Source organism: Vitis riparia, chromosome 13, assembly GCF_004353265.1.
Source record: "Vitis riparia cultivar Riparia Gloire de Montpellier isolate 1030 chromosome 13, EGFV_Vit.rip_1.0, whole genome shotgun sequence".
NCBI classification, from domain to species: Eukaryota; Viridiplantae; Streptophyta; class Magnoliopsida; order Vitales; family Vitaceae; genus Vitis; species Vitis riparia.
In genome coordinates this window covers 6,743,093-6,755,393 of record NC_048443.1, presented here as the reverse complement: position 1 = coordinate 6,755,393, position 12,301 = coordinate 6,743,093, and positions in this window count along the sequence as shown.

Below are 12,301 nucleotides of genomic sequence, written 5' to 3'. Positions count from 1 at the left end.
TAGGTGGACCTTTTTACTTGGAAATGTGTTCCATGACTAATGGGGTATAGAAATTGAAAATGTGTTCCATGACTATAGGGTATAGAAATACATGTAAGTGGGCCTTTTTACTTGGAAAAAATGTGTCTAAGTGGGCTTTTTTACTTGGAAATGTGTTCCAAGACTAATGGGGTATAGAAATACATGTAAGTGGGCCTTTTTACTTGGAAAAAATGCATGTAAGTGGACTTTTTTACTTAGAAATGTGTTCCATGACCACTGAGGGTATAAAAATTGGAAATGTGTTCCATGACTAATAGGGTATAGAAATGCATGTAAGTGGACCTTTTTACTTGGAAAAAATGCATGTAAGTGAGTCTTTGTGCTTGGAAAAAATGCATGTAAATGGACCTTTTTACTTGGAAATGTGTTCCATGACTAATGGGGGTATAGAAATTGAAATTGTGTTCCATGACTATGGGATATAGAAATACATGTAAGTGGGTCTTTTTACTTGGAAAAAATGCGTCTAAGTGGGCTTTTTTACTTGGAAATGTGTTTCATGACTAATGGGGTATAGAAATACATGTAAGTGGGCCTTTTTACTTGGAAAAAATGCATGTAAGTGGACTTTTTTTACTTGGAAATGTGTTCCATGACCAATGGGGGTATAGAAATTGGAAACGTCTAATAGGGTATAGAAATGCATGTAAATGGGCCTTTGTACTTGGAAAAAATGCATGTAGGTGGACCTTTTTACTTGGAAATGTGTTCCATGCCTAATGGGGGTTTAGAAATTGAAAATGTGTTCCATGACTAAGATGTTCACCATATTCAATGGGGTAGAAAAGTCAATGCAAAGATAAATTCTTATGAATAATTATTATCAAGGAACCAATATCAAATATTCGCATTCACATCATCAATCAATCACTACATAGTATTCAATGGGGTAGAAAAGTTAATGCATAGATAAATTCTTATGAATAATTATTATCAAGTATTCACATCATCAGTCAATCACTTTACTGTATTGAATGGGGGCAGAAAAGTCATGCATAAATAAATTCTTATGAATAATTATTATCAAAGAATTTATATCAAGTATTCACATCATCGGTCAATCACTTTACCGTATTCAATGGGGATAGAAAAGTCATACGTAAATAAATTCTTATGAATAATTATTATCAAGGAATCTATATCAAGTATTCACATCATCGATCATTCACAAGATAATCCACACATTTGAAAAAAATATATATCTACTTATTGAGAATTGTAAATATAGTCTCATTATGGCTTTTTTTTCCTTACAATTTTACTTTCGACAGATGTTTGGATGTAAGATGAGATAAAAAAAATTAAAAAAAATGATAGATGCCATTTTTGTTTTTAAAAAATTCATATTTCATATTTTTGATATGGATGTTATTAAAAAAATAGTTTCAAAATTAATCTATCTTAAAGACATAATGGGCCAAATATAATATATCTATGCATCTTTGATTAATTATTTCTAATCATATTTAGATTAAGAATTAGCAATTTTATTCCATCCATCCTAATATTTGACTATACATACTTTTATGTAACCTACGCCCCTCTTAAAGATTCAAAGTTGTTCCATAATCAGTTTAGGATTAAAAAGGCAAGTATGGTGGACTTATGGAAATTAGAAATAAATTAATTTGAAAAAAAATATATAAAAATTAAAAACTTAAAGAGGAAAATCTTTTCAAATACTTAAATTAATTTAGAAAAAAAATTAAATTTACAATTTAAAAAAGAAAATATTTTCAAATCTTTTTTTAATTTAAAAAGGATTTTTTTTTTCAAATGAAATCTTTGTGAATTAAAAAAAAAAAAAAACAAAAACAAAAACAAAAACAAAAACAAAAAACAAAAAACAAACCTTCCTAAATCTTTCTAAGATTTTCTAAGTTTCCTAAATTATTTTTTTTTTAGTAAAATATGAATTTAAAATTAATTCTAAGCCTACTATATCTTTGGAAAGTATCAGGCACTCAAAGCTTAACACAAAACCCTCAAAACAATTGGTGAATTATTCTTAGATTTGTAAAAGAGGTCCACATCCCCTCCATGCTTTGAGTTATCCTTTGGGAATATGTATGATATTGCATAACAGATTTGAAAATTAGTATAGGTTAAAGTCTTAGTGATGGCTTTTGTGAGATAATTTTGTGATTTTTCCTTCCATATAATGGATTTGAGATCTATGGTCTCTAGGCCTGCGGTTTCTACATCCACACTTTGGGTGGTTTTCCAAGTATATCATGTGTCCTTGTGTGGGATTGATTTTCCATTTTAATTGATAAATTTATCAAGATAAATATAAAAATAAAAATTAGGTTAAATTAAAGAGCACTACCTATTTGCCCCTTTAGGTAGTTCTATAACAAGATGTAAAACTTTTATGATCTCTTTTATTTATCCCAAGGTCTTATGCTTACTCTTCATCAACGTCTAAATTTTGTCATATATTTTTCAATAATCCAAATTTCAAATTTGATATATGTTGATATTGTACCTTGGCTTTATTATGAATTCCTTGAAATAAAAATGGATATTTCTTTCAATTAGTTGATAGTTTCATTTCTTTAGTGGGCATTGTGTTCATAAAATGAAACGAGTACAATTGAGTCATGTTATACCATGAACAAAAATTTGTTTACATTAATATATCGTCTCATTATTTATGATCATTGTCTCTATTATCATGGAGAGGAGAAACCCAATGAGCTTTTCACGTAGAAAAGATAAAGAACAGGAGTAGTGAGTTTGAACAACTACTCTCAAATCTTCATACAAATGTATGGTAATCCCTTGAACAAGTTCATCTCTCTGGAATTTCATTAATGCTATGTTTAGTTTGGAAATTTAAAAAAAAAATGTGAGAGAACAAGTGAAAAGAAAGAAAATAAAAAATATATATATTTAAAGTATATAAATTATTTTTGTATGTTACTTTAAATTTATTGTATTTATTTTAACTCTTCAATATTAAAACTAAATAATTTAAATATATATAAAATTTTAATTATATTTGATTTTGTTTAATATTTTGCATAGATGAGAAAATTACTTTCCTTAAGAACCCAACATAACCTAAACAGTACAAAATACTCGTCCAACTATGAAGAGTTTCTATCTTTTTGAAAAAAAATACCATTAATTCATTAATATTTAATTAAAAAAATAAGAAGTTATATTTATAATTTATAACAAATGAAAGTTGGTTTTCTACTTAATCATAAAAAATATAAATATAAGATATGTTAGAAAATAAAAATTACCCCAAATTTATTTTTTTATTTTATTTTATTTTTTGCTATGAAAAAAAAAGAATAAAATTTTTATTTAACCATAAAAAAATATATAAATATAAGATAGGTTAGAAATAGAAATTACCACAAATTTATTTAATTATTTTATTTTATTTTTTATAGTAAAAATAAATAAATAAATAAATAATTTATTTAACCATAAAAAATATAAACATATTTTTTTCCAGTGAAGAAGAACACGTGTGAACAATTAGAATTAGAATTGTTTATGCATAAACCAATTTGAAGAATAATTACGCAATACACATGTCACCGTTTTTTTATGGACTGATCACTCTCTCTTTCCTCATTCATATTGGTGTCTCTAGCTCCACTTGAAAAGGGTATTTTTGTCCCTTATTATTACATATCTTTCCTATCAGTTATGTAAAATATAACCTCTTTACACTAATTATCAATCCCATCAGCTCCTAAAGTAGAATAATCCCTCTTATCATCCCCTTGACATAAATATTTCAGGCAGAGAGCCAACAGCTTCTTTGAAGGGAATAGAAGCTGCCATAGAATTAGATTTAGAAAGTGATGTTTTTCAAGTACGAAGAGGTTGGCCAACTTCTCCTAGGTTTTTCCTCTTTCTTCAAGACAAATCATATTTTCAACTTTATCATCTTCGCATCATAAGGTAACAGCAAGATATGAATTGGATATGACTATCCTCTGAAAACCAGTTATAACTCAGTTAATATGGGCTAAACAATCTGAATTGTAGTACCCCAAAGCCAGAAACCTAACCAGAGGAGGCTTACAAAACAGGCCTGAAATACCTGAATACCAAGGAAAAAACTGAACAAGTCAAAAATAAAAATAACAGCAACATAATACTTGCAAATCTTTCAAGTTTCACTTGGTGTTATGCAGATATCATTGTACTGAATGATGCCAATCCATAGCTTTCAGTCCTTAAACTGGGACCACACATGCTAGTCAAAAATGGCAAAAACCCCTGTAATTTGTGATAACTTCACTAAACAGGATGATAACTCAGTTAACATGGGCCTGGCTTGAAAGCCCAATCCCAATTTTAGAACCCAAAGCCAGAAGCCTAATCAGAAGAGGCTTACAAAATAGCCCTGAAATACCTAAATACAAAGGCAGAAACTGAAACAGCAATTGGTATAAGAAGTCAAAACAAATAACACACACAAAAAGGAAATGTAAGACTGGCATCCCAGGCTCAATGCAAGCAACTCTACTAGTCGCAATGCAAAGAAAAAACAAAGGGTCTCACTATCAACATATTATTTAAGATAATTAAGCATGTCTGAGAGCAGCATGTAAGTTACTACCCATTCCTCACATTCCCAATTTGTTTCCTCTCCTGTCAATCAAGTCAGTTTCAGAGTTGGTTGGACCTCCCCTTCTCCCTAAAATGACTGATAGATGCATTTTGGCAGACATACTACTATTTATATGTACCAGAAATACCACCAAGCAACTTTCTCAGGTATATTTGCTTCCACTAAGTGACAACCCACATTTTTTTTTCTTTTTTCTTCTTTTCTTATAGAAGGTAACAAAGCTTAGTTTGCCATCTTAAGGACAGAGAAATCTTCTCTCCCATACATATGTCAAGGAGAAGCCCATTCGAAGTAATGGCAACGGGCACCTCTAGCTGCAGTCCAGTTCCCACACCCAAAGAAGAAGATCCCTTCTTTGGCCCAGGCTTCCTCACCATCCCTTTGCTGCTTTTCACTCCACAGTAGCAATAGGGGTGATACTGGAATAGGGGAATGGTTGGTTCCCTTAGTTTCTGAGGGTGATATTCAGGAAAGGACAGGAGCTCGGGGGATTGTTTCCAGGACTCTGAATGGTCTGTAGCTTGCCGCATCAGTGAGTTTGTAATGGAGAATTTGAAGCCTCTGTGCATGAGAAAAGCAAGGAGGCGGGCAGTGTTTTTGGCATCATCCAGACCATGGTGGGCACTGTAGGAAGAGTGTAAATAATTTCTATTTTTATCTTTCGAAATTATTTTTATTTTATTAATCTTATATTTTTTGGAAGAGTCCTATTGGGATTATGCTGGTGGAATTTCATTCCTTTTATAAGTATAATAACCTTCCACTTTGTGTCATCTTCTAATTACAAGTAGATTCCCATTGGGATTGTGTTAGTGGCCTACAAAAGTAGGTCACCCCCTCTCTATACTAAGAATACCAAATTTTTAGAATTTTTCAAAGAGTTTTTCAAGGAGTATTTTCATACATCTATTTAGAGGAATTTATTCAAAAACTCGAGTTGTACACACTTTCAGAATGCTCGAGTTGTACATATCTCGCTCGCATCCTAGAGGTAGACTGATTACTACTCAAAAAGTGCTATTTCATAGCTTCTAATTAATCCTTTTAAACACTTTTGAGTAGTAGTTAGTGCCTTTTAACCCAATTAGCATGTTAAGGCCCCTTTCAATTAATTCTAATCAAATTGTGTAAGTTTTGGTGTTTTTGTTAGTATTTTGATCACCAAAGCATTATGAGATTGAGGAGAGTTATATGGAATCTTTAGAAAGCTTTGGGAAGCTCAGAGGAATGAAGAATCAAAGCCTTGAAGCTCTTTTGCCATAAGCAAAGTGGAAGTGCAAAGGGGAAGCAAAGAGAAATCAGCCATGGAGCACTCTTGATGACAGCAGCTGCAGTCTTCCTTCGCACTTTTGGAGCACTTCCCGAAGTCCATTTTCTACATTCTATATAGAATTTGAAAGCTTGGGAAGTCAACAATCCAATGCCTCAAACCGTGTGCAATTTGGAGCTGAAATGAGGAAGTTACAGCCTTTGGAAGACAACTGCATCAAGCTGAAGGAAGGCTTCAGAAAAGTGCTGCGAAATCACCATTTTGTTGCGAAGTGATTTCGCAGCCTTTTTGCACAGTGCCATGGATTTCCCCTGAAGCCTCATGCCGTGATGGAAGCCAAACTCCACAAGGTGGAAGTCAATTTCGTGAAGGTGTTGAAGCAGCTGGCTGCTATGAAGAAATTTCGCAGCTCTTCTTGTTCACCTGCGAAATCTCGCAGACCTCACTTGTCACCTGCGAAGTGGTCCTGAGTGCTTCCCGATATTTGTAACCAACACTTGGAGATATTTTTCATTAGATTTTTGTTGCCCAAATGCCCAAATTCTCCTTGTAAGTCACCAATGATAGGTTTCCTTAGTTTTTAAGCTAGGAATTTGGCAAAATATCAAGGGAATAGCTATCATTGTAATTTTGGTATAAAAGGGAGCCCGAGGAGCCTGTTCTGAGGGTTTTGGTTGTTGAACTTTTTGTAAGTTCCAAAGAAAGAAATACAAAGAGCTTTAGCTCTTGACTGCCTTACCTTCTCACTTTGTATTTTAATATTTTTACTAAGTTATGCACTCTCTGAGGAATTTTCCCCAGAGAATGAGTAGCTAAACCTTTTAGTTCCTTGGAGTTAAGGTTGCCGGGAAAGGTTCCAAGTGCAAGAATCAGAAGCTTTGTGGTTTCAGCTATGAATGAAGAGTAAGTGTGTCCCGTGAATGGTTTCTAATGTTTTTAGTTAACTTAAAACACCTTGGAGTCACCTGGGCCAACACTTGGTAAGGCAAGTGATCTTCACCCATGGAGATGCACTAGTTTACCCCTTGCGAGCCTCTGGTAGGTGACTTGAAGGTAGGATTTTCTAGAATAGCCAACACTTGGTAAGCTTTTGGACTCCAAGGAGACATCCATTAGTTATCTCTTGCGAGCTTGTGAAGGGAAATCCAAGGTTAAAGATCACCTTGAATGGCAAGTGCTAGGTGAGAGGTATGAGCCATTGCAAGTTGCATCAGTGAGAGGGATTTAGTGTTTGAACCCATTAATGGGAAGCATTTGTACAACACCGGTTGGAGAAGGAACTATATGTTAATTCTCTAATGCGAGGAAAAGAAACAAGTGACCGGAACTCTCCTTTTTGCATGAGGAATCTGAGCCTAGTGATCTGAAACTCCAAGAAACACTTTTCTTTGTAATTAAAATTACTACTACTTTTGGTTAGCTTAAAACCAAACCTTTTTCATTCAAACGTCTTTATGTTTTCTTTTATAGTTAACCTTGAATTGAAAAGGCACCAATTCAGCTTTGAATTAATGTCATTTGTGAAGTGAAAACCCATCCCAGTGAACGATCCTAGAGCCACTATGCTATAGTAGCTTTGTCTTTGCTACCCTAGTATATGGTGTAATAGGTTATAAATTTTGTTGATTAATCCCTCAATCAAGGAGCACCAGCTGGACACGAATCAGCTGAGACACCAATTAGGCATGAATCAAATGGCGCCGTTGCTGGGGATGGTGCCACTTTGCAGTGATATGATCTTTTGAGAACACTTGTGATCTTCATCACAAGTTTGGTGACTTTTCTTTTCTTTTACTAACTCTTTTTAGTTGTTTTTTTTCTTTATTTGTGCTTTAGTTAACCTTTCAGCTAGTTTTAGTTAGTCTTAAGTTTTTGAATTGTTTTTCTTTTGTGTTCTCTGTTCTTAATTCACAAATTGCTAGTTGTGCATGCCATATTGAATACGAGATAGCAGAGGAAGCCATGAACTTCATGAGTTATGTGGTTGAATTTTCAAGAAGATGGGATGAACCAAATGCTAGAGATATGGGAAGAATGATGTCTCAACCTAAAGCTAAGGGTGAGATGTATATTTTGAATGATGGCATAGACATGAAGGCAGAGATTGCAGCTATGGAAAGGAGATTGGATGAGCTAGAAATGAACCACATGCAAGAAGTGCAAGCCATCTCTCAAACACCATTGCAAGCTATGCCTTGTGCCATTTGTCTATCTTATGAGCACTTGGTGGAAGAGTGTCCTATCATTCCAATGGAGAGGGAAATGTTTGGTGATTGCAACACCTACAATTCCAATTGGAGGGACCATTCAAAATTCTCTTGGAAATCACAGCCACCTCAGTACCAGCAACCTGCTCAAGTACCACAGCAAGCCTCAAACCTTGAACAAGCTATGATGAATCTTAACAAGGTCATGGAAGACTTTGTTGAAGCTAACAAATCCATCAATGCTCAGCTTAGTCAAAGAAATGACTGTGTAGAGAAAAAGATGGATGAAGTGCAAAATTATCTATCTCAGAAGATAGATAATCTCCAAAATTCAATCTCAAGGTTTGCCAACCTCAACTCAGTGCAAGAGAAAGAAAACTCTCCTTCTCAACCTTATCAAAATTCCATGAGTATCCATGAAATGGAGGCTAAGGAAGGAGAATCTTCACAAAAGAGGGAAGTCAAAGAAGTGATCACTCTGAGGAGTGGTAAAGAGGTTGATCTACCCACATGCAAGCTAGAGCATGAGGTAGAGAGTGAAACAGAGAAAGAAAATAGGGAGGAAATCAAAGGAAAGAGAAAGGGGAAAAGGATAGAGAAAGATGACTATGATCTAAGTATAGATGAAAAATCACAGAGGATAGTCATCAAGGAAGAAATGAAGAAACACATGCATCCGCCTTTTCTCCAAGCTTTGTATGGAAAAATCATACAAACCAAGCCTCAAGTGAGAGATGCAAACTTCATATGGGATCCGGGCAACCTAAATCAGGATCAAATTTTTTGATGGACTTAGTCTTTTTAAAGACTAGCTAGTCCATAGCTTTTTGTTTTATTTATTACTTGTTTTAATTTTGATTTCAATGTTTTAATTTTGATTTCAATGCTTTAATTTTGATTTTAATGCTTTAATTCTACTTTGTTTTGATGTAATATAGGTTTTTGGATGATCAAAATCAGGAGGAAATGCAAAGGAAGAAATCGGGAAGAAATCGGAGCGAAAACAGAGCAAAAACAGAGCAAAAACAGGGGAAAAACAGGGGTCTGCGAAATTTCGCAGCCTCTGCGAAATTGGCATTTTGTTGCGAAATCACTTCGCAACACTTTTTAGCCCTCTGCGAACGGTTTCGCAGCTGCGAAACCGGTGTTTGGCACACGAGTGCCACTCGCAGCACAGGAGCCCCCATTTCGCAGCTGCGAAGTGGGTTGCGAAGCTCCAAAGCATGAAATCCTCCATTTCGTAGGGAAAGCTCCATTTGGAAGGGTGTTTCGCAGCTGCGAAACCACCTTTTGGCACACGAGTGCCACTCCGCAGCACAGGAACCCCCATTTCGCAGCTGCGAAGTGCTCTGCGAACCACTAAGGCGTAAAAAGCCCCAATTCTGCAGCGATTTCTCAGCAATTTCTCCATTCCGCGGGGTGTTTCGCAGCTGCGAAGTCACCTTTTGGCACACGAGTGCCATTCCGCGGTACAGTAACCCCAATTTCGCAGCTGCGAAGTGGGCTGCGAACCACCAAAGCATGAAAGATCCTATTTCCGCAGGGAAAGCTCCATTTCGCAGAGGATTTTGAAGTTGCGAAGCCAACTTTTGGCACACGAGTACCATTTGGAAGCCCCGTACACTCATTTCGCAGCTACGAAATGGCTGTGAAAACCTCCACACCTTAAAATCCTTCAGCGCGCACACCATGAACAGACATGTCACAGCCGTACCCCCATTTCGGAAACTATTGGACACATTTGGATCACTTTCCGAAGTTCATTTCATGCATACCATATATCGTTTGAAAGCTTGGGAAGTCAGAAGTCCATAGCTTCAAACGGTGCTCGATTTGGATTTGAAACGGAAAAGTTATCGCTGTTTGAAGATGACTGTGCAAACCATGAGCCGAAATGTCGCACCTCCATTTTGCTACTGTTGGAGACATTTTTGAAGCACTTCCTGGAGCTCAAATTATGCATACCATATCTCGTTTCAAAGCTTGGAAAGTCAGGAGTCCAGCGCTTCAAACGGTATGCAATTTGGAGGAAAAATGAAGAAGTTATGGCTGTTTGAAGACGAGCGCGCAAAGTTGAGCGGGAATTTCACAGTCGAGACGCCATTTGGAAGGGTGTTTCGCAGCTGCGAAACCACTTCTTGGCACACGAGTGCCATTTCACAGCACAGTGACCCTCATTTCGCAGCTGCGAAATGGGCTGCGAAATTTTTTTTTCCTTCTTTTCATCACTTTTGGGCTGCGAAATCACCTCCAAGCTTAGAAATGGCCTTCAAATTGTGAAATTGACTTGCAAAATGGAAGGAAGTTTGCAAAAACAACTTGCAAAGCTAAGGGAAGTTGCTAAAATGCCAAAAAAGCCCCACGACCATGCATATAAAGAGGAGAGCCCCACACACCAGCTGAGTACCCTCTGGAACTCATGAACAGCCACCCTTCTCCATTTCAGCCATGGCAAGACTAGAGGAAAGCCCCACACACCCTGAGATCACACACATGAAGCCTTTCACTCCATATCTGACCTCCTTAAAACCATCAAATTCCATAGCTACCAACTGAGAGCTCCAGTTGAGGAGACTATGCCACCTAAGGAGACTATCAGAACAGAGGCCAAAGTCCTGATCCAACCCACTCAAGAGGCCACCACAGATGCATCAGCTCCACATGACTCTACCATTACTTGATCATCTCTTTTTATTTTTATTTTTTGTATTTACTTATTATATTAGTATAGATAATTCCATGTTTTGATATCTTATATTCTGATACTGGATGTATTAGTGATGATACATCATACATAGACATCATTTTTTTTGTTTAAGCTTGGCATTTTTCTATTTCCTCTACTCACTAACTCTTATGTTTTCTTTGAAACATGTGGTTTCTCCTATATGACTCAAACTCCATGTTACTAAAGAGGTACCACTTCCTCCCTATTTTTTGTAATCGCTTTTGTCACATTGAGGACAATGTTCAGCTTGGTTGGGGGGAGAGTTGAGGAAGTAAGTATTGCTATTAATGCTAAGTTATTTTGGTAATTTAGTTGTTTTTTGCTTAATTTTTAAAATTTTTTAGTTTTTATTTTACTCTCCATGGTTATTAAGGAAAAATTTTCAAAATGAAAAGGGAGAAATTGAATTTTTGTCTTTTTACTTGACTTAGAGTTTGTATTATGCTTACTAAAGTTGACGAATTGTTGAAACACCTATTGAATTCAACCTTAGTTCTTCCACTTTAAGCTTATCACACACTGTGCACACTAGGTTCCGATTATAAGATGAAAAACTATTTCCCTCTTGACTTAGGAAAATTTAGACTTGGTACCTTTGACCTCATTTAATAGTGTTGGGACACCTTGTAAAAGGCCAATGAGTCTTTGAAAAAAAGAAAGAAGAAAGAAAAATGTTTTACTTGCCTTGAAACCCGAGCAAGGTCTGAGGGGTATATGGTGAAAATCTTTAAAGCCTGGTGCCCTAAGCCTTAATTGGTTGGGAGTCACCGACCTTAATGCTCGTTACAAGGGTGGATAGGTGGAGTTTAACATACTGTAGGTGCTTAGGTATTAAAATTCATTCTCAAAAGTCCGGGGTGAAATCCGAGGAGTTAGTGGTTGAAAAATCCTTAAAGCTTGATGCCCTAAACCTTGATTGGTTGGGAGTCATCGATGGACCCCCGTTACATGGACAATTTAGAAAGAATGCCTTTAAGCTTTGCACTCCTACGAGAAAAAATTGTGAAAAAAGAGGTGCGTTCTTAGCCTATTGGAGGTTGATTAGTTTGCTAAGCTTTGAAAAAAACTAGGTTGGGGGGAGAGATTAGTTCAACATACTATATTCGGAAACTAATAAATAACACATAGATTTTTGTGGAAGAGTAAGGGTTGGACCTTTGGGAGTGGAAATTATTTTGAAGCTTAAATTTGCATAATGCCTACTCTTTATGAATTGTGACTAGGCAAATTATTTGATAGCTCCTATTGAAGTTTGAGTTTTATTTCTTTAATGTTCCATGTGAGAGTTTGATCAGTCATGCCACTTAAACATTTTTTTTTTTTTATCAGCATGATGTTGTAAATTATGGTACTTTTATTTTATTTTTCTCTCCTTCATTGCTAAGGGACTAGCAATATGTCGGTTGGGGGGAGTGATTACTACTCAAAAAGTGCTATTTCATAGCTTCTAA